This window comes from Balaenoptera physalus (assembly GCF_965194825.1).
Source record: "Balaenoptera physalus genome assembly, chromosome: 4".
NCBI classification, from domain to species: Eukaryota; Metazoa; Chordata; class Mammalia; order Artiodactyla; family Balaenopteridae; genus Balaenoptera; species Balaenoptera physalus.
The window spans coordinates 91,912,408-91,934,394 of NC_138891.1; the positions used below are offsets into that span (position 1 = coordinate 91,912,408).

A 21,987-nucleotide genomic window follows, 5' to 3' on the forward strand; every position below is an offset into this window, starting at 1 on the left:
AGATGTATAGTTGAAATGTCATTAAGGTCAGATGAAAAGATATCTACATTCTAAAGAACTGGTAAGTCTAATATTATGTAAACTGTCCTAGAAAATAAATGAAATTATTTCTCAATCAATGTAAGAAATTAGCATAAATTTAATGTCAAAATCTGATATATAGTATAAAGAAAATTATAGAATGTTATTCTGATTATTGTATTATTATTGTAAAAGTTATTTTAAACATACGCTAAGAGAATGTAGCCATGAATCAAAATAAAATATGGTACTACAAAAATTTTTGAGCTCAAAGAAGGAGCTACATAAATATCTATTGAAGGTATACATACATCTGACATAGTTTCTTTTTTTTCCTTCAAATTTTTGGATTCTTTTCTAAAATTTTATTTTACTGTGGTAAGAACACTTAATATTAGATCTACCCTCTCAACAAAATTTTAAGTGTACATTATTGTTTTTTTGTTTTTTTTTTAACATCTTTATTGAAGTATAATTGCCTTACAATGGTGTGTTAGCTTCTGCTTTATAACAAAGTGAATCAGTTATACATATACAGTATGTTCCCATTTCTCTTCCCTCTTGCATCTCCCTCCCTCCCACCCTCCCCATCCCATCCCTCTAGGTGGTCACAAAGCACCGAGCTGATCTCCCTGTGCTATGCGGCTGCTTCCCACTAGTTATCTATTTTACATTTGGTAGTGTATATATGTCCATGACACTCTCTTACCCTGTCACATCTCACCCCACCCCCTCCCCATATCCTCAAGTCCATTCTCTAGTAGGTCTGTGTCTTTATTCCCGTCTTGCCACTAGGTTCTTCATGGCCTTTTTTTTTTTTTTTTTTCCCCTTAGATTCCGTATATATGTGTTAGCATACTGTATTTGTTTTTCTCTTTCTGACTTACTTCACTCTGTATGACAGACTCTAACTCCATCCACCTCATTACAAATACCTCCATTTCATTTCTTTTTATGGCTGAGTAATATTCCATTGTATATATGTGCCACATCTTCTTTATCCATTCATCTGTCGATGGACATTTAGATTGCTTCCATGTCCTGGCTATTGTAAATAGAGCTGCAATGAACATTTTGGTACATGACTCTTTTTGACCTATGGTTTTCTCAGGGTATATGCCCAGTAGTGGGATTGCTGGGTCGTATGGTAGTTCTATTTGTAGTTTTTTAAGGAACCTCCATACTGTTCTCCATAGTGGCTGTATCAATTTACATTCCCACCAACAGTGCAAGAGTGTTCCCTTTCCTCCACACCCTCTCCAGCATTTATTGTTTCTAGATTTTTTGATGATGGCCATTCTGACCGGTGTGAGATGATATCTCATTGTAGTTTTGATTTGCATTTCTCTAATGATTAATGATGTTGAGCATTCTTTCATGTGTCTGTAGGCCATCTGTATATCTTCTTTGGAGAAATGTCTATTTAGGTCTTCGGCCCATTTTTGGATTGGGTTGTTCGTTTTTTTGTTATTGAGCTGCATGAGCTGCTTGTAAATCTTGGAGATTAATCCTTTGTCAGTTGCTTCATTTGCAAATATTTTCTCCCATTCTGATGGTTGTCTTTTGGTCTTGTTTATGGTTTCCTTTGCTGTGCAAAAGCTTTTAAGTTTCATTAGGTCCCATTTGTTTATTTGTGTTCTTATTTCCATTTCTCTGGGAGCTGGGTCAAAAAGAATCTTGCTGTGATGTATGTCATAGAGTGTTCTGGCAGGCAGATTCTTAACCACTGCGCCACCAGGGAAGTCCTTGTTTCACATTTTATAAAGCTCTTTAATATCTACCTGGATTTCATAGTTAGCTGAATCCAAGCAGCTGGATTCTCACATTTGCTTCTGCAGTCCATCTATTGTGATACAGTGTATAGTTTGAAGTATATGAAGAAAATCTGGCTTCCAAGAGATATGTAGTTGGAAAAGGGAAATGTATTTAAATAGCTTTTCAGATAATTATTGATAGTCTTTAATACCACTCTAAAATTCTTCAAGTGGTAATTTTTAAAAAGTTAGTTGCAATGTGGAATAAAAATCCATATCAATAAACTTTTCATACTCTGTGCCATTAAAACCTACTGGTCGGGCTTCCCTGGTGGCGCAGTGGTTGAGAGTCTGCCTGCCAATGCAGGGGACACGGGTTCGAGCCCTGGTCTGGGAAGATCCCACATGCCGCGGAGCGGCTAGGCCCGTGAGCCGCAATTACTGAGCCTGCGCGTCTGGCGCCTGTGCTCCGCAGCAAGAGAGGCCGCGATGGTGTAGAGGCCCGCGCACCGCGATGAGGAGTGGTCCCCGCTTGCCACAACTAGAGAAAGCCCTCGCACAGAAACGAAGACCCAACAGCTAAAAATAAATAAATAAATAAATTAATTAATTAAAAAAAAAAAAAACCTACTGGTCTATTGGATGGACTTTTTTTTTTTTTTTAAATATTGGCTATATTCCCTGTGCTGTATACTATATCCTTGTGACATATATTTTATACACAGTCGTTTGTACCTTTTTTTTTAAATTAATTAATTTATTTATTTATGGCTGTGTTGGGTCTTCGTTTCTGTGCGAGGGCTTTCTCTGGTTGCAGCAAGTGGGGGCCACTCTTCATCGCGGTGTGCGGGCCTCTCACTGTCGCGGCCTCTCTTGTTGCGGAGCACAGGCTCCAGACGCGCAGGCTCAGTAATTGTGGCTTACGGGCCTAGTCGCTCCGCGGCATGTGGGATCCTCCCAGACCAGGGCTCGAACCCGTGTCCCCTGCATTGGCAGGCAGATTCTCAACCACTGCGCCACCAGGGAAGCCCCTGGATGGACTTTTTACTCATGCATGATTTGTAATATTATACACTGATCATTTGGAGACTTTGGTTCACTGAGTTATGCAGATCTTCCAAATGTTGACTCATTTCATCATACAATATCAAAAATATCATCTTCCTTAATTTTATCACTGTTTGCATCAGGAAGCATTTTACATATTAGGATACAAGTTTTCCAAAATTCTAATTTTTGTTTGAAAGTTCAAATTTTAACATTGGCAAGAAATACTGTTGGTTGTTTTCCTTGAAGAACACTCACTTTGTTTATTTCTGAGAAAATATCTGTCAAATACTCAAGTCTGAAAAACCATACTTTGTCAGTTGTTCTTTCAAATAAAAATGCTACTCCGTGAGAAAAGTGGCTAGTTCAGCTTGAAACTCAATTGCACCAGTGCTTTTCCTCAAGACAACCATTGGACTTCTATCTGTAGCAGAAGCACTTTATGTATCCCACCCATTTTGTGCCACAGATTAAAAAGACATGCCCTGAAGGGTCAGGATTTAATAAAATTAATAATTTCACTGCTTTCTCAGAGACATTTGTAAGTGAAAATGACTTTCTTCTCCTCCTTCTTCTCCTCTTCCCTTTTTTTATTTTATTTTAATACACGTGTGTGGTGGTGAAGAATATAGTGACTATCACTACAGCTTGATGCCACTGCCTTGCTTTTACCCTGTGAAAAAGGTAAATAACGTCTTCATATTATCATGAAACTAGCTGTAACCTCACAGAACCCCTGAAAGAGTCTTGGGGACCTCCAGGGTTCTGTGGACCCCACTTTGAGAACCACTTCTCTAGTCCTAGATCAGTTTTTATTTGGATCACTCACTTGCAGTTTTACTGTATGCTGCCTTATTTTATTAGTGATCTTCTGTTGTCTGTAAACCTAATCTCCCTGATTAGGAACTGTATCATTTATGTAGTTGTATCTTTTTTTTTTTTTTCCTTAATTTAATTAATTAATTTATTTATTTATGGCTGTGTTGGGTCTTCGTTTCTGTGCGAGGGCTTTCTCTAGTTGTGGCAAGCGGGGGCCACTCTTCATCGCGGTGCGCGGGCCTCTCACTATCGCGGCCTCTCTTGTTGGGGAGCACAGGCTCCAGACGCGCAGGCTCAGTAGTTGTGGCTCATGGGCCCAGTTGTTCCGCGGCATGTGGGATCTTCCCAGACCAGGGCTCGAACCCGTGTCCCCTGCATTGGCAGGCAGACTCTCAACCACTGTGCCACCAGGGAAGCCCTATGTAGTTGTATCTTGATGTCTGTTGAAGTGCCTGGCACTCAGTACAATTAAAGTTTGTTGATGTTTGATTGACACATTGGAATTAGTGGTTCATGTACACTCTTATGTTATCACATACCACATTCTAGTTGATTTTGCTTTTTACTTATGTTACTCAGTGAGGATGATGGTTTGGGGGAATACATTTATTCAGAGAAAGGAAAGAAGCATTTGTCATGATATGTTATCATTTTTCCGAACAGTTAGCATCAATTGGCAGCCATGTTCATGTATGTGTTGTATTTTAGCTATTCCATTGCTAGTACTTAGGACATGACTTATCATAACCAGTGTGTAAGAATTCAAGTCCAGTTTGTGATGCATTCAAAATATTGCAAGGATTGCTTCCAACAGTAAAGGGCTTGTGCAATTTGTATGAACAAGCTGAAAAGCACAGCTGAGCTTTGGACAGTTCATTAGTTCTATTCCTTTGGGTCATTGCAAGACTTCTTAAATATGTAAGGAAGTTCTGTTGCCTGGGCAATCACAAATCCATCTACTGTAAATAGCACAATTCCTGTATTTCAAACTCTTCACACCCTCCGTCTTTACTATTAGAAATTGTACAGTGGCAGAATCATCCCTAATCCAACAAAGGGAAGTGAAATTGTGCAGGGGATTTATTGCTGGAACCAATACCTCATTTTCATATTACTTCTCTTTCTGTAGTTAAATTTGCTGAGAATAACTCATCAAGTGTGTGATTCAGTGGTATTAAAAAGAGGCCAAGAAAGTAGGTAAGGATCCACAGTTTACATTTCTTTTAACATGATTAAGATTTAGATTTGAACTTGCTGAGTAGTAGGCATATTCACACAAAGTTCCCCATAAAGTAGCATATCCACTGTCAACGCTCACTATTAATCCCTTCCAGGAGAGAGGTCCAAAAAAGCAGCCTCTAGCCACACATGAAATGTGGGTAGTGCAACTGAGGAACTTGATTGTTAATTTTATTTAATTCTAATTCACTTAAATTCAAATTTGAAAACAGATTCTCAATTCAGTTATAGGAAAATTTAATTATGTTTGGAAAAATTTATGAATGTTAACCAACTCTTTCAACAGTAAATTTATGAAATCTAAACACCAGTCAAGTATTTCCAATGAAAATTTATCAACTAAGTTGAGATATGCTGCAAATGTTTTGCATTTGCATTTCACTAATAATTAGCGCTGATGAGCATCTTTTCATGTGCCTGTTGGCCATCTGTATGTCTTCTTTGGAGAAATGTCCATTTAGGTCTTCTGCCCATTTTTCTATTGAGTTGTTTGCTTTTTTGTTATTGAGTTGTATGAGCTGTTTGTATATTTTGGAAACTAAGCCCTTGTCGGTCCCATCATTTGCGAATATTTTCTCCCAGTCCATAGGTTGTCCTTTCATTTTGTTGATGGTTTCCTTTGCTGTGCAAAAGCTTAAAAGTTTGATTAGGTCCCATTTGTTTATTTTTGCTTTTATTTCTTTTGCCTTGGGAGACTAACCTAAGAAAACATTGGTATGATTTATATCAGAGAAAGTTTGCCTGTGTTATCTTCTAGGAGTTTTATGGTGTCATGTCTTATATTTAAGGCTTTAAGCCATTTTGAATTTATTTTTGTGTATGGTGTGAGGAAGTGTCCTAACTTCATTGATTTACATGTGGCTGTCCAACTTTCCCAGTATCACTTGCTGAACAGACTGTCTTTTCCCTATTGTATATTCTTGCCTCCTTTGTTGAAGATTAATTGACCATAGGTGTGTGGGTTTATTTCTGGGCTCTCTATTCTGTTCCATTGATCCATATGTCTGTTTTTGTGCCAGTACCATGCTGTTTTGATGACTGTAGCTTTGTAGTATTGTCTGAAGCCTGGGAGGGTTATGCCTCCAGCTTTGTTCTTTTTCCTCAGGATTGCTTTGGCAATTCTGGGTCTTTTATGGTCCCATATAAATTTTAGGATTAATTTTTCTAGTTCTGTGAAAAATGTCATGGGTAATTTGATAGAGATCACATTAAGTCTGTAGATTGCTTTGGGTGGTATGGCCATTTTAACAATATTAATTCTTCCAATCCAAGGGCATGGGATATCTTTCCATTCCTTTGAATCATCTTCAATTAAGGAATCATTTTTTTTGAGATGTATGTTGCATATGATGTTTCTGCTTTCCCATTAGTATACGTGATTTAAACATGGAATTGAAATAAGGGTTTTTAATGGTTTAAAAACAACTCTTTTTAAAATGTCATATTGTTATAGAAAATTTGAAAATACAATCAGGTATTTTATTTATTTATTATTTTTTAAAAACTTATTTATTTTATTTATTTTTATTTTTGGCTGCGTTGGGTCTTCATTGCTGTGCATGGGCTTTCTCTAGTTGTGGTGAGCGGGGGGCTGCTCTTCGTTGCGGCAGGCGGGCTTTTCATTGTGGTGGCTTCTCTTGTTGCAGAGCACGGGCTCTAAGTGCGCGGGCTTCAGTAGTTGTGGCTCGCGGGCTCTAGAGCGTAGGCTCAGTAGTTGTGGTGCACGGGCTTAGTTGCTCTGCGGCATGTAGGATCTTCCCAGACCAGGGCTCGAACCTGTGTCCCCTGCATTGGCAGGCGGATTCTTAGCCACTGCGCCACCAGGGAAGTCCTACAATCAGGTATTTTAAAAAAGAAAAGAAATTAACCATAGTATTACCACTCAAAAAAAAAATCAATTAACAATATGTTGTCAGTCTCTTCTCTCTCTGTATATAAGTATACATTCTGATTATTCTGTAATATAGCTTAATAACTCTCTTTAATCTTTTTATAAATACTTGAGCATTTTCCAATGTAATTATTTTTGAAACTGAATAAGTAACTGTATAGTATTAATTATTTATTTTACCAGTCCCCACCATGATTATTCTTATATATAAATTTCTTTTGTATCTTGATTATTCTTTTTGGACATACAGGACCATGGCCTAAGGAATTGCTGGGTCAAAGAATAAGCACATTAAGACTTTGGATATATATTGGCAAACTGTTATTCAAAAAAGGTTACATATGATAGTACCCTTTTTGCAACACCCTTTATGAAACCAGGTATTACAATTTTTAAAATATTCATTGATTTTAGAGGCAAAAACTTGCTCTTTCAATCTGTTTTTGATTCCTAATGAGATTAAACATTTCATATTGTATGTTGAACATGAATATTTCTTTTGACTTGTCTATTCATGACCTTTGCTCATTTTTTGCTATATAGATATTTATCTTATTTGTAAGGTATCTTTAGATATAAAGATATTAAACCTTTACCTGCCATTAATGTTGAAAATTATTTTTCCAAGTTTGCTATTTGCCTTTTAATTATATTTATGATGCTTTTAACAGAGATACTTTACATTTTTGTTAACCCACACATCAATCTTTTTTCTTTATTGTGTCTTCTTTATCTACATTACAATTCAATAAATATTCACTTATTTTTTTAAATACACCTTTATTTAAAAAAATAGTTCACTCTATTTGGGCTTTATTTTTGTGTATTATGAGGTAAGAGATATAATTTTATTGTTTTTTCAAATAGTTAACCAATTGTTCTATCATCATTTATTAAATAAGCAATTTTCCCCACATAAAATAATAACATATGCTAAATTCTCATCTGTCCTACTATCTGTTTCTGCTCCATTCATCTATCCTTCTTTTCACTGAGATTTTAATTTATACAATTTTAAATTAATCTGGGGAAATGACATCTTTGTAATTGTCAAATTACTTTAGAAGATAAAAATAACAGGAGGTTTTGTGTATGTGTCCTTTCCAGTTGGTCTATGTAATTCATATTTTGTGACATTTCACGGTAATTATACTTAAAAAAAAACTTTGTTTTGGAAAAGTACTTGATGGCATTGTCTGATAATAGGGAATGGATTTTGAATAAAGAGAAAACTGAAAGAGGGCACTGTAGGTATTGCTAATAGTACATAAAAGTAATTGGCAACTTACAATGGACTTTCTAAGTGAGGCAAAAGTAAACCAATGAAGAGAGGAGGAAGATGGGAAAAACGATAGGGAAAAGTATAAGCACAAAGAAAAGTAATTTTAATAATAATAGTAATAAAAATTAGATCAAGAATAGATTATGAAAAAGAGAGCTGAATTTATAAAAGAAAAAAGAGCAGAGAGAGAGAAATAGAGGGAGAGAGAGAGAGAAAAGTTGGTACAGAACTGCTTATAATTTTTATGTTAACCCATAAATGAAGGAGGAACTAAAATGTAAAGGGGAAAAAAAAACCTTCTAGTTTAGAAGCCTCAATATATACATTTAAGGAAATATTTTTTGTAATATGTACAAATTGTTCTGGAATTATTTTTTAAAACCATGTACCTAGATGTTTTTATATATATTTTATTATTTGAGCACAGAAAATATTTTAGAGCCTGTTCTTCATGCTTCATAATTTAATATCTGCAAAGCCTTGGTTTTATTAAAGTAATTTTTATTTGATGGATAATTGTTAATTCTCTTCCATTTATTATTTATGGGCAGCTTTTTACTGTAATGTTTAGTTGTTTGGAAAAAAACTAATAAGTTAAAAAGGTATACAGAAATAGATTACTAATATTTAGATATATGGGAAAAATAACAGGATAATTTACAGCTGTGTTTAAAGAAAGGGAAGTGTAAAGTTTGGATTTAAAGGGAACCCGATGAGAATGCAATTGCAGATTCCCGCATTTCTTCCTGAAGGTGGCAGTATTTCAGTGACTAAAAACTGACGACAAACCGAATAACTACCAGGAGCTCTCAGAGATCTATGAAGGTGTCATTTTGTGACTAGAAAGTCCCTTCAGCAAGATTTTTCTGTTTCTTGGTTTGAGTCATATGCCCGTAGGGACACATGCTGCTTGTCTGCTAGCCAGTGACTCCTTAGGATGAGGACTCTGGAGGGTAGGGTAGAATTTTAGTTGCCCAGATATTGGGGGAAAATATTTGTTGGCATTTGAGAGAGAGAAAGAGAGAAAGAGAGAGAGAGAGAGAGAATAGAAATATGTTATTAAATTTAGAATTTAGTGCCAAGTAGAAAATGTAGAGAGACAAGAAGCAGAATGATGGTTTTACAATTGTCAGCTACCATCTTTAATGGGTAAGTGGCTGTTTAATTCATACTGTTATTTTTCTTAAAGGACAAGATTTTCCAAGTGTTTGGTAGATATAATGACTATATAAACACAACTTTATTTTTGTCAGTAATTAACACATTGCCAGAAGTATTAAGAGCATTAACAAATTTTGTAATAAATATACTAACAGTCAAAAGAAAATGAATTTTATACGTTTTGAGCAGCAAATTCTGAGAACATGTATATGTATATGTTATATGTATTAATTAACTAACATGGAGAGGTGAATACACATAAGCAACAAAAGTAAATACAGATGAGCAAAACTGATCTAAAAAGTGTGTCAAACTGGTAGTACTATTTAATTTTATTATGCTATTTTATGATGATATTTTAAATAACTGATAAACATTAACAGTATTGATTGATGTTTGGGATTTAATTCATCATTTATTTTGATTGGTCAAGACCACATTAAACTTTTTTTTTTCATTCATAAATGACATTTGGTATATTATAGATGTGGCACTAATAGGAGTGGGGAAAGAATGGTTGACACAGTTTGATATGCATATGAGGAAAATGAAACTTGACTTCCAACCTCATACTCCATCATTACCTGTGTGCCACAAGTAATGCCATCATTACCTGTGTGCCACACACACATTAGAAAATTTCTTGCATTTGTACATTTGGACACATGACATAAGAATGTTCATAGAAATACTGTGTTTGAGAGTAAAATATTTTAAAATCAAAAAAACACAAGTCCATAAAGAGTAGAATGAAGAGAGAAAGTGTGGAATGTTTATCCACTGAAATACTATAGTGCCATGAAAATGAATGTTACAGCATGGATTAATATCAAACATAATGTTAAAAAATTTGGTTACAGAAAAAGAAAAATATGATTCTACTTATACAAAATAAAAATGTGCAAAACTAAAAATATATTGTTCAAAGATGTAAACATATATCATAGAACTATAGAAAAGTAAGGAACTGATAAATGCAAAAATCAGAAGAGTGGATACCTCTGGGGAAGAAGGACGGGATGAAGAAAGGCACTGAACAATAATAGTGTATTGTTCTTTTTCTTAAATCAGGTGGTAGATGCTAGATAGTCCTTGTATTCTGATTATTCTTTCGTATCTATTCACAATAGAAATGTAACAAATAACACATTGGCTCAATACCAAAGGGCCAAGTTTTGAACTCAATATTCAGATGAAGTCAAAACCAAAGCTGGGGTCACCATCACAGAATGAAATTCTTGAGACAAGGATACATCTGAAAATTTTTCCACAAAATAAATTGAATCATCACTTTGATCTTATTGCTTAAAATATTATTTCTCAAATGTTTGACGTTGGCATTATAGTGCAGAAATAATCATTTCCTAGCTCTGTTGACTGCCAGATTGCTCCTATGTGTGGTCAGTGTACCACACACTGACAATATCAAATAGGTTAGCAAAAGGGGAAGATATTTTTTGCCAACTTTAGTCAAAATAGGCTACCGCTGGTAGTAATGTTGCCCTTCCACTCCAGTAGCAACTGGATTCAAGTCATGTCTTCTCTGCACCTTCTGGACTTAAAGCTTTGGGCAATAGTAATTATGCAATTTCATTGACGCCACCTCACAAACAGAATCTCTGTGCCTTGCTTGAAGAAGATGCTTTCTGAACATTTTCAGAAGCAAAGGAATTATTTTGCTCTCACTTATTTTTTTTTTTATTTTTAATATTATGCATGAACTTACTACTTTAATTTGCCCTTAAACCTTGGATCTAAAACTGAAGGCCACATTAAACTTAAAATGGAATGGCTGATTTGTAGTATTGTCTGATACTTAAAATATCTGAATTATAGTTCTTACAAAGGAATTTGAAATGACAAAGCCCCAAAGGATGCTGGGAATTGTAGTCCTCTGAAAGTTGTTATCAGGAATGGAAACTGATTCTAGACTAGCATCAGAATGATATTTTATTCAGTTTATGATATTTTATTTTATTTTATTTATCTTTTTTCAACATTTAAAAATCTTTATTATTATTTGACTCTTTCTAAGAAGCACTTTGAAAACTTTAGACTTACTCCATGGATACTGCCTTTCCACAAAATATTTATGGAATTGCTTTTGTTCCTTAACATACTTTTGCATGCACATACTAGTTTCATCTGAATTCTTTTTTTTTTATATACAGCAGGTTCTTATTAGCTATTTTATACATATTAGTGTATACATGTCAATTCCAATCTCCCAATTCATCACACCACCAGCCCCCCACCCCCCCACCCCTGCTTTCCCCCTTTGGTGTCCATACGTTTGTTCTCTACATCTGTGTCTCTATTTCTGTCTTGCAAACCGGTTCATCTGTACCATTTTTCTAGATTCCACATATATGCATTAATATACAATATTTGTTTTTCTCTTTCTGACTTACTTCACTCCGTGTGACAGTCTCTAGGTCCATCCACATCTCTATAAATGACCCAATTTCGTTCCTTTTTATGGCTGGGTAATATTCCATTGTATATATTACCACATCTTCTTTATCCATTCGTGTATCGATGGGCATTTAGGTTGCTTCCTTGACCTGGGTATTGTAAATAGTGCTGCAATGAACATTGGGGTGTATGTGTCTTTCTGAATTTTGGTTTTCTCAGGGTATATGCCCAGTAATGGGATTGCTGGGTCATATGGTAGTTCTATTTTTAGTTTTTTAAGGAACCTCCATACTCTTCTCCATAGTGGCTGTATCAATTTACATTCCCACCAACAGTGCAAGAGGGTTCCCTTTTCTCCACACCCTCTCCAGCATTTGTTGTTTGTAGATTTTCTGATGATGCCCATTCTAACTGGTGTGAGGTGATACCTCAGTGCAGTTTTGATTTGCATTTCTCTAATAATTAGTGATGTTGAGCAGCTTTTCATGCGCCTCTTGGCCATCTGTATGTCTTCTTTGGAGAAATGTCTATTTAGGTCTTCTGCCCATTTTTGGATTGGATTGTTTGTTTTCTTAATATTGAGCTGCATGAGCTGTTTATATATTTTGGAGATTAATCCTTTGTCCGTTGATTCGTTTGCAAATATTTTCTCCCGTTCTGAGGGTTGTCTTTTCATCTTGTTTATAGTTTCCTTTGCTGTGCAAAAGCCTTTAAGTTTAATATGGTCCCATTTTGTTTATTTTTGTTTTTATTTCCATTACTCTAGAAGGTGGGTCAAAAAAGATCTTGCTGTGATTTATGTCAAAGAGTGTTCTTCCTATGTTTTCCTCCAAGAGTTTCATAGTGTCTGGTCTTACATTTAGGTGTTTAATCCATTTTGAGTTTATTTTTGTGTATGATGTTAGGGAGTGTTCTAGTTTCATTCTTTTACATGTAACTGTCCAGTTTTCCCAGCACCACTTATTGAAGAGACTGTCTTTTCTCCATTGTATATCCTTGCCTCCTCTGTCATAGATTAGTTGACCAGAAGTGCGTGGGTTTATCTCTGGGCTTTCTATCCTGTTCCATTCATCTATATTTCTGTTTTTGTGCCAGTACCATATTGTCTTGATTACCATAGCTTTGTACTATAGTCTAAGGTCAGGGAGTCTGGTTCCTCCAGGCCTGTTTTTTTCCCTCAAGATTGCTTTGGCTATTTGGAATCTTTTGTGTCTCCATACAAATTTTAAGATTTTTTTGTCCTAGTTCTGTAAAATATGCCACTGGTAATTTGATAGGGATTGCATTGAATCTGTAGATGGCTTTGGGTAGTATAGTCATTTCCACAATATTGATTCTTCCAATCCAAGAACATGGTATATCTCTCCATCTGTTTGTGTCATCTTTGATTTTTTTCATCAGTGTCATATAGTTTTCTGAGTACAGGTCTTTTGTCTCCCTAGGTAGGTTTATTCCTAGGTATTTTATTCTTCTTGTTGCAATGGTGAATGGGATAGTTTCCTTAATTTCTCTTTCTGATCTTTCGTTGTTAGTACATAGGAATGCAAGAGATTTCTGTGCATTAATTTTGTATCCTGTGACTTCACCAAATTCATTGATTAGCTCTAGTAGTTTTCTGGTGGCATCTTTAGGATTATCTATGTATAGTATCATGTCATCTGCAAACAGTGACAGTTTTACTTCTTCTTTTCCAATTTGGGTTCCTTTTTTTTCTTTTTCTTCTCTGATTGCCGTGGCTAGGACTTCCAAAACTATGTTGAGTAATAGTGGTGAGAGTGGACATCCTTGCCTTGTTCCTGATCTTAGAGGAAATGCTTTCAGTTTTTCACCATTGAGAATGATGTTTGCTGTGGATTTGTCATATATTGCCTTTATTATGTTGAGGTAGGTTCCCTCTATGCCCACTTTCTGGAGAATTTTTATCATGAATGGGTGTTGAATTTTGTCAAAAGCTTTTTCTGCATCTATTGAGATGATCGTATGGTTTTTCTTCTTCAATTTGTTAATATGGTGTATCACATTGCTTGATTTGCATATATTGAATAATCCTTGCATCACTGGGATAAGTCCCACTTGATCATGGTGTATGATCCTTTTAATGCGTTGTTGGATTCTGTTTGCTAGTATTTTGTTGAGGATTTTTGCATCTATATTCGTCAGTGATATTGGTCTGTAATTATCTTTTTTCTGTAGTGTCTTTGTCTGGTTTTGGTATCAGGGTGATGGTGGCCTCGTAGAATGAGTTTGGGAATGTTCCTTCCTCTGCAGTTTTTTGGAATAGTTTGAGTAGGATGGGTGTTAGCTCTTCTCTAAATGTTTGATAGAATTCACCTGTGAAGCCATCTGGTCCTGGACTTTTGTTTGTTGGAAGATTTTTAATCACAGTTTTAATTTCATTACTTGTGATTGGTATGTTCATATTTTCTATTTCCTCCTGGTTCAGTCTTGCAAGTCTATACCTTTCTAAGAATTTGTCCATTTCTTCCAGGTTGTCCATTTTATTGGCACAGAGTTGCTTGTAGTAGTCTATTATGATGCTTTGTATTTCTGCAGTGTCCGTTTTAACTTCTCCTTTTTCATTTCTAATTTTATTGATGTGAGTCCTCTCCCTCTTTTTCTTGATGAGTCTGGCTAAAAGTTTATCAATTTTGTTTATCTTCTCAAAGAACCAGCTTTTAGTTAGTTTTTTTTTAATAAATAAATAAATTTATTTATTTATTTATTTATTTATTTATTTTTAGCTGTGTTGGGTCTTCGTTTCTGTGCGAGGGCTTTCTGTAGTTGCGGCAAGCGGGGGCCACTCTTCATTGCGGTGCATGGGCCTCTCACTATCGCGGCCTCTCTTGTTGCGGAGCACAGGCTCCAGACGTGCAGGCTCAGTAGTTGTGGCTCATGGGCCTAGTTGCTCCACAGCATGTGGGATGTTCCCAGACCAGGGCTCGAACCTGTGTCCCCTGCATTGGCAGGCAGATTCTCAACCACTGCGCCACCAGGGAATCCCAGAACCAGCTTTTAGTTTTATTGATCTTTGCTTTCTTTGTTTTCTTTGTTTCTATTTACTTCTGCTCTGATCTTTATGATTTCTTTCCTTCTGCTAACTTTCGGTTTTATTTGTTCTCCTTTCTCTAGTTCCTTTAAGTGTAAGGTTACATTGTTTATTTGAGATTTTTCTTGTTTCTTGAGGTAGGATTGTATTGCTATAAACTTCCCTCTTAGAACTGCTTTTGCTGCATCCCATAGGTTTTGGATCATCGTGTTTCATTGTCATTTGTCCCTAGGTATTTTTTGAGTTCCTCTTTGATTTCTTCAGTGCTCTCATGGCTATTTAATAATGTATTGTTTAGCCTTCATGTGTTTGTGTTTTTTACATTTTTTTCCCTATAATTGGTTTCTAATCTCATAGTATTGTGGTCAGAAAAGATGCTTGATATGATTTCAATTTTCTTAAATTTACTGAGGCTTAGTTTGTGACCCAAGATGTGATCTATTCTGGAGAATGTTTTTGTGCACTTGAGAAGAAAGTGCTGGTTTTGGATGGAATGCCTTATAAATATCAATTAAATCTATCTGGTCTATCGTGTCATTTAAAGCTTGTGTTCCCTTATTAATTTTCTGTCTGGATGATCTGTCCATTGGTGTAAGTGAGGTGTTAAAGTCCCCCACTATTATTGTGTTACTGTCAATTTCTTCTTTTATAGCTGTTAGCATTTGCTTTATGTATTGAGTTCCTTCTATGTTGGGTGCATGTATGTATATATATATATATATATATATAATATATATATTTATGTATTTATTTATTTTAAAAATATATTTATTTTATGTACTTACTTTTGGCTGCATTGAGTCTTTGTTGCTGTGTGTGGACTTTCTCTAGTTGCGGCAAGCAGAAGCTACTCTTCGTTGTGATGTGTGGGCTTCTCATTGCGGTGACTTCTCTCATTGCAGAGCACGGGCTCTAGGCACGTGGCTTCAGTAGTTGTGGCTCACGGGCTCTAGAGCGCAAGCTCAGTAGTTGTGGCTCATAGGCTTAGTTGCTCGGCGGCATGTGGGATCTTCCCTGACCAGGGCTCGAACCCCTTCCCCCGCTTTGGCAGGTGGACTCCTAACCACTGCGCCACCAGGGAAGACCCTGAATATATGTTTATGATTGTTATATCTTCTTCTTTGATTGATTCCTTGATCATTATGTAGTGTCCTTCCTTGTCTCTTGTAACATTATTTTAAAGTCTGTTTTATCTGATATGAGCATTGCTACCCCAGCTTTCTTTTGATTTCCATTTGCATGGAATATATTTTTCCATCCCCTCACTTTCAGTCTGTATGTGTCCCTAGGTCTGAAGTGGGTCTTTTGTAGACAGCATATATATGGGTCTTGTTTTTGTATCCATTCAGCGAGCCTGTGTCTTTTGGTTGGAGCATTTAATCCGTTCACATTTAAGGTAATTATCAATATGTATGTTCCTATTACCATTTTATTAATTATTTTGGGTTTGTTTTTGTAGTTCCTTTTCTTCTCTTGTGTTTCCCACTTAGAGAAGTTCCTTTAGCATTTGTTGTAGAGCTGGTTTGGTGGTGCTGAATTCTCTTAGCTTTTGCTTGTCTGTAAAGCTTTTGATTTCTCCATCAAATCTGAATGAGATCCTTGCCGAGTAGAGTAATCTTGGTTGTAGGTTCTTCCCTTTCATCACTTTAAATATATCATGCCACTCTCTTCTGGCTTGTACGGTTTCTGCTGAGAAATCAGCTGTTAACCTTATGGGAGTTTCCTTGTATGTTATTTGTCATTTTTCCCTTGTTGTTTTTAATGATTTTTCTTTGTCTTTAATTTTTGTCAGTTTGCTTAATATGTGTCTCGATGTGTTTCTCCTTGGGTTTATCTTGCTTGAGACTCTCTGTGCTTCCTGGACTTGGGTGGCTATTTCCTTTCCCATGTTAGGGAATTTTAGACTATAATCACTTCAAATATTTTCTCAGGTACTTTCACTCTCTCTTCTTCTGGAACCCCTATAATGCAAATGCTTGTGCGTTCAATGTTGTCCCAGAGGTTTCTAAGGCTGTCCTCATTTCTTTTCATTCTTTTTTCTTTATTCTGTTCCATGGCAGTGAATTCCACCATTCTGTCTTTCAGGTCACTTATCCGTTCTTCTGCCTCAGTTATTCTGCTATCGATTCCTTCTAGTGTATTTTTCATTTCAGTTATTGTATTGTTCATCTCTGTTTGTTTGTTCTTTAATTCTTCTAGGTGTTTGCTCTTTAATTCTTCTAGGTCCTTGTTAAACATTTCTTGCATCTTCTCGATCTTTGCCTCCATTTTTTTTCTCCGGTCCTGGATCATCTTCACTATCATTATTCTGAATTCTTTTTCTGGAAGGTTGCCTATCTCCACTTCATTTAATTTTCTGGGGTTTTATCTTGTTCCTTCATCTGGTACATAGTCCTCTGCCTTTTCATTTTGTCTATCTTTCTGTGAATGTGCTTTTCGTTCCACAGGCTGCAGGACTATAGTTCTTCTTACTTCTGCTGTCTGCCCTCAGGTGTGTGAGGCTGTCTAAGAGGCTCGTGCAAGCTTCCTGATGGGAGGGACTAGTGGTGGGTAGAGCTGGGTGTTGCTCTGGTGGGCAGAGCTCACTAAAACTTTAATATGCTTGTCTGCTGATAGGTGGGGCTGAGTTCCCTCTCTGTTGGTTGTTTGGCCTGAGGCGACCCAGCACCAGAGCCCACAGGCTCCTTGCTGGGGTGAATGGCGGACTCCAGGAGGGCTCACACCAAGGAGTATTTCCCAGAACTGCTGCTGCCTGTGTCCCTGTCCCCGAGGTGAGCCACAGCCCCCTCCTCAACCTCTGCAGGAGACCCTCCAACACTAGCAGATAAGTCTGGTTCCGTCTCCTATGGGGTCACTGCTCCTTTCCCCTGGGTCCTGATGCACACAGTACTTTGTGTGTGCCCTCCAAGAGTGGAGTCTCTATTTACCCAAGTCCTGTCAAAGTCCTGCAGTCAAATCCCACTAGCCTTCAAAGTCTGATTCTCTGGGAATTCCTCCTCCCATTGCCAGACCCCCAGTTTGGGAAGCCTGACGTGAGGCTCAGAACCTTCACTCCGGTGGGTGGACTTCTGTGGTATAAGTGTTCGCCAGTCTGTGAGTCACCCACCCAGTGGTTATGAGATTTGATTTTATTGTGATTGCACCCCTCCTACCATCTCATTGCAGCTTCTCCTTTGTCTTTGGATGTAGGTTATCTTTTTTGGTGAGTTCCAGTGCCTTCCTGTCGATGATTGTTCAGCAGTTAGTTGTGATTCTGGTGCTCTTGCAAGAGGGAGTGAGCCCATGTCCTTCTACTCTGCCATCTTGAAGCAATATCCAGTTTATGATATTTTTAAAAAATCTTTTGAAGATAAAATATTTCTCCTTTATATTTTTCATCAATTTGGTGTCAAAATATATTTCAGTAGAATTGTAAATGTGTGTATGTATAATTAAACCAATTTTAACTTTTCTCTTCTTTCTGTCCTAACCATATAAATTGTAACAATTTATGTTGACATCCCATTTATGAGTATAGTCCCACAAAGTTTTTGCTAGTTTTTGAAGATCTCATTTCTACATTTATAGACACCTTAGGCATATATTCTCAAACATCCCAATCTCTATTGAATTAATACTCTCTTTTCTTGACTCATAGATATTTACTGACCTCTTTATTTTTTCTCTCTTCTTTTCTACTCTATACAATCAATATCTACTAGAACGATGAACACTTTTAAAATCAGAAACTACCTTATTCAATTATTTGCTTTTTTTTTTTTTTTTAAAGAGCAGTTTAGGTTCATAGCAAATTGAATAGAAAGTACAGGGTTCCCATATATCCTCTGCCCAGATACACCTACAGCCTCCCCCACTATCAACTGCACCAGAGGGGTACATTTGTTACATTTGTTACAGTGAATGAATCTACATTAACACATTATTATCACTGCAAGTTCATTATTTACACTAGGGCTCACTCTTGGTGTTGTATGTTCTGTGGGTTTGGAGGAATGTGTAATTCCCCCCTCCTGTTCCTTGTGTCACTGCTTTCGTTCATTTCACTTACACATAAGCATATATATGTATATGTTTATTCATGTATATACATATATACACATATACATAGGCATACACAATCACATACATTGTTGCTGTTATCATTTTGAACCAATTATTATCTGTTAGATTTAGAATAAGAAAGATAAATTATTTTTTGCCTTTATTCATTCTCTGACTCTCTGATTCATTCTCCGATTCTCTGATTCATTCTCCTTTCTTTGTGTAGATCCAAGTTTATAACCTCTAAATATTTTCCTTCTCTATGAAAAACTTCTTTTAACGTTTCTTGCAAGCAGGTGTATGGCAACAAATTCCCTCAATTTTTGTTTGTCCGAGAAAGTCTTTATTTCTCCTTACTATTGAAGAATAATTTTATAGGCTACAGAATTCTAGATTGGTGATTTTTTTTCTCTCAGCACTTTAAATACTTCACTGTACTCACTTCTTGATTGCATGGTTTCTGAGGAGAAGTAGGATGTAATTCTTTGCTTTTCTATAGGTAAGGTGTTGTTTTTCTCTGTATTCTTTCAAGGTTTTTCTTTATTCTTGATCTTCTGTTGTTTGAAAAAGATATGCCTAGGTGTGGTTTTGCGGGGCATTTATCTTGTTTGATGTTTTCTGAGCTTCCTGGATTTGTGATCTTGTGTCTGACATTATTTTGGAGGAAATTGTCAGTCATTATTGCTTCAAATATTGCTTCAGTTCTTTTGTTTCTTTCTTCTCCTTCTGGTATTCCCATTACATGTATGTTAGACCTTTTATAGTTGTCCCACAGTCCTTGGATAATCAGTTCTATTTTTTTTATTGTCTTCTTTCTCTTTGCTTTTAAATTTTGGAAGTTTCTATTGTGTGTCCCCAAGCTCAGAGATTCTTTTCTCAACCATATCCAGCCTACTTAGGAGCTCATCAAAGACCTTCATTATTCCTATGACACTGTTTTTGATCTCTAGTATTTCTTTTTGGTTCTTAAAATTTCCATCTCTGCTTACATTATCCATCTTTTCTTGCATGGTGTCTACTTTTTCCATTAGAGCTCTTAGCATATTAATCATAGCTTTAAATTCTCAGTGTGATAATTCCAGCGCACCTGCCATATCTGACTCTGGTTCTAATATTTACTCAATCTCTTCAAACTGTAATTTTTGCCTTGTAGTTGTTTGCTGAAATCTGGATACGATGTACTGACTGAAAGGAACTGCAGTAAATAGGCCTTTAGTGGTACGGTGATAAGGTATCAGGGAGGGGAAGCCTTCTGTAGTCCTATGATTAGGGCTCAGTCTTTTGATGAGCCTGTGCTCCTTGATAGTGAATTTCACCAGTGCTTCTTTTTAAACTCTTTTTTTTGGCCTCGCCAGGTGGCATGCGGGATCTCAGTTCCCTGACCAGGGGTTGAATCTGGGCCCCCTGCAGTGGAAGTGCAGAGTCTTAACCACTGGACTGCCAGGGAAGTCCTCACCATTGCTCCTTAATTTTCCCTCTCTTATACGGGACAGGATAGCTAGAGGGGGCTGGAATTGTGTATTTCCCTTTCCCCATGTGGAAGGCTAGAGGAAGCTGACATTCAGTATTTACCTTCCCCAGGTAGGTTAGGCCCTGGTAAAACCCCAGCACGTTAGGCTCTGGTAAAATAGTTTCTCCTGAGAGCAGGCCTTGTTAAGAAGAACAGAAATCTCCACCATATTTCAAAATGGTTATTTTCCCCTCCCCCTGCCAGAAGCATGAGGGGATATTTCTCCGATCTTCACTCTGAGGACCTGGTAAAACTCCTGGAGGTGAGACTCACAGCAGGTTGCCCCCCTCCTGCCCCACCCACCTCTGCCAAGACTGGATCTTTCTGGAGTTTTAAACTCCCAGACTTGTCCAGCAGCAATTCATCAACTGCAGTTTCGGTTTTTATACCCTGACACGAATTCCCATGGAGGTTTCTGCTGTGGGCTTTCTTTTCTGCAAGTTGTGATTCTCTGTATTGCCTATCTGTCTTTCCAATTTAGGGGGCAGCATTTTGCCCTGTGACCTCTCTTCTCAATCTGACCTAGGAAGAGTTGTTGATTTTTCAGTTTGTTCAGCTTTTAACTCATTAGGATGGAGTGACCACTTCTGAACTCCTTTCCTGATGGACTGGAAGTATCCAGTTCTTTACTTTATAATCACAAATATGAGTCCCCTATGAGGACAATTGAAGCAATATATCCATATATTCACTTAATTTTTGTACTTAATGCTTTGGAAAGCTTTTGGAGAAAAACATTACTGTGGTATAATCTTTATATTCTCCTGAGAGGTAGCAGAATAAGAGCAAAAGAAGCACAGGGTCATTCTGTATTCATGTTGGTAGGTAAAACCTGAGGTATGCAAAATTTCCTTTTTTTAAAAAATAAATTTATTTATTTATTTGTTTATTTTTGGCTGCATTGGGTCTTTGTTGCTGTGCGCAGGCTTTCTCTAGTTGAAGCAAGCAGGGGCTACTCTTCATTGCGGTGTGCGGGCTTCTCATTGCGGTGGCTTCTCTTGTTGCAGAGCACGGGCTCTAGGCACACGGGCTTCAGTAGCTGTGGATGCGGGCTTCAGTAGCTGTAGCATGCGGGCTCAGTAGCTGTGGCTTGCAGGAGTAGTTGTGGCGCACGGGTTTAGTTGCTCTGTGGCATGTGGGATCTTCCCAGACCAGGGCTCGAACCCATGTCCCCTGCATTGGCAGGCGGATTCTTAACCACTGTGCCATCAGGGAAGCCCAAAATTTCCTTTTTTTAATCACTCACTATTTGGGCATTATGAGATGGTAACATAGACACAACCTCAAACGTAAAGAAAATGCACCCTTGCCCCACGTGTGTCCTGAGTCCTCCCTGACATTCTCACTATAAGCAGTGGATCTCACATAGAAGGGGCATGATAAGCACAAGCTGACTACATTCTTTCTTTGAAGTGTCACAAATAATTTTTTTTAACCTCTCAAAATACAGATTGTTCCTGAGCTATTAAATATTTCATCAGTGTGGTTAATTTTTCCACATTGATTATTATCCTAGAAAGCTCATAAAATAAGTTTTTTGGAGATTTTGTTCTCTGTGACAACTGTTATCCTAGGCATTCAATAAGCAATCCATGCTATTTTCCCAACTTTGGCTCTCCAGAAAAATGGGTCCCTAGTACTTTGTATGTATTTTTCATATTTTTCTGCATAGAATAATATAACCTGATGAACATAGGGTTCAAAAATGATATAAAAATTCATAGGTGAGGGAAATTAAGTTAAGAGATCTTTGGGGGCTTC

The 21,987-nt window shown here is 36.9% G+C and overlaps 2 long non-coding RNA genes across 2 annotated transcripts in view; both read right to left on the reverse strand.

Moving 5' to 3' along the window:
- LOC309660146 overlaps positions 1-14,502 on the reverse strand; it is an 89,651-nt gene extending 75,149 nt beyond the window's left edge. The window contains exon 1 of the long non-coding RNA XR_014263205.1: positions 14,431-14,502. This is a non-coding gene — a long non-coding RNA (uncharacterized lncRNA). The remainder of the gene's footprint in view (positions 1-14,430) is intronic.
- On the reverse strand, positions 1,847-3,748 carry LOC309660154. Its single transcript, XR_014263214.1, has 2 exons — positions 2,403-3,748; positions 1,847-2,086 (listed from the first exon to the last, which is right to left on the reverse strand). It is a non-coding gene; the product is annotated as an uncharacterized lncRNA (long non-coding RNA).
- Positions 14,503-21,987: the final 7,485 nt, after the last annotated feature.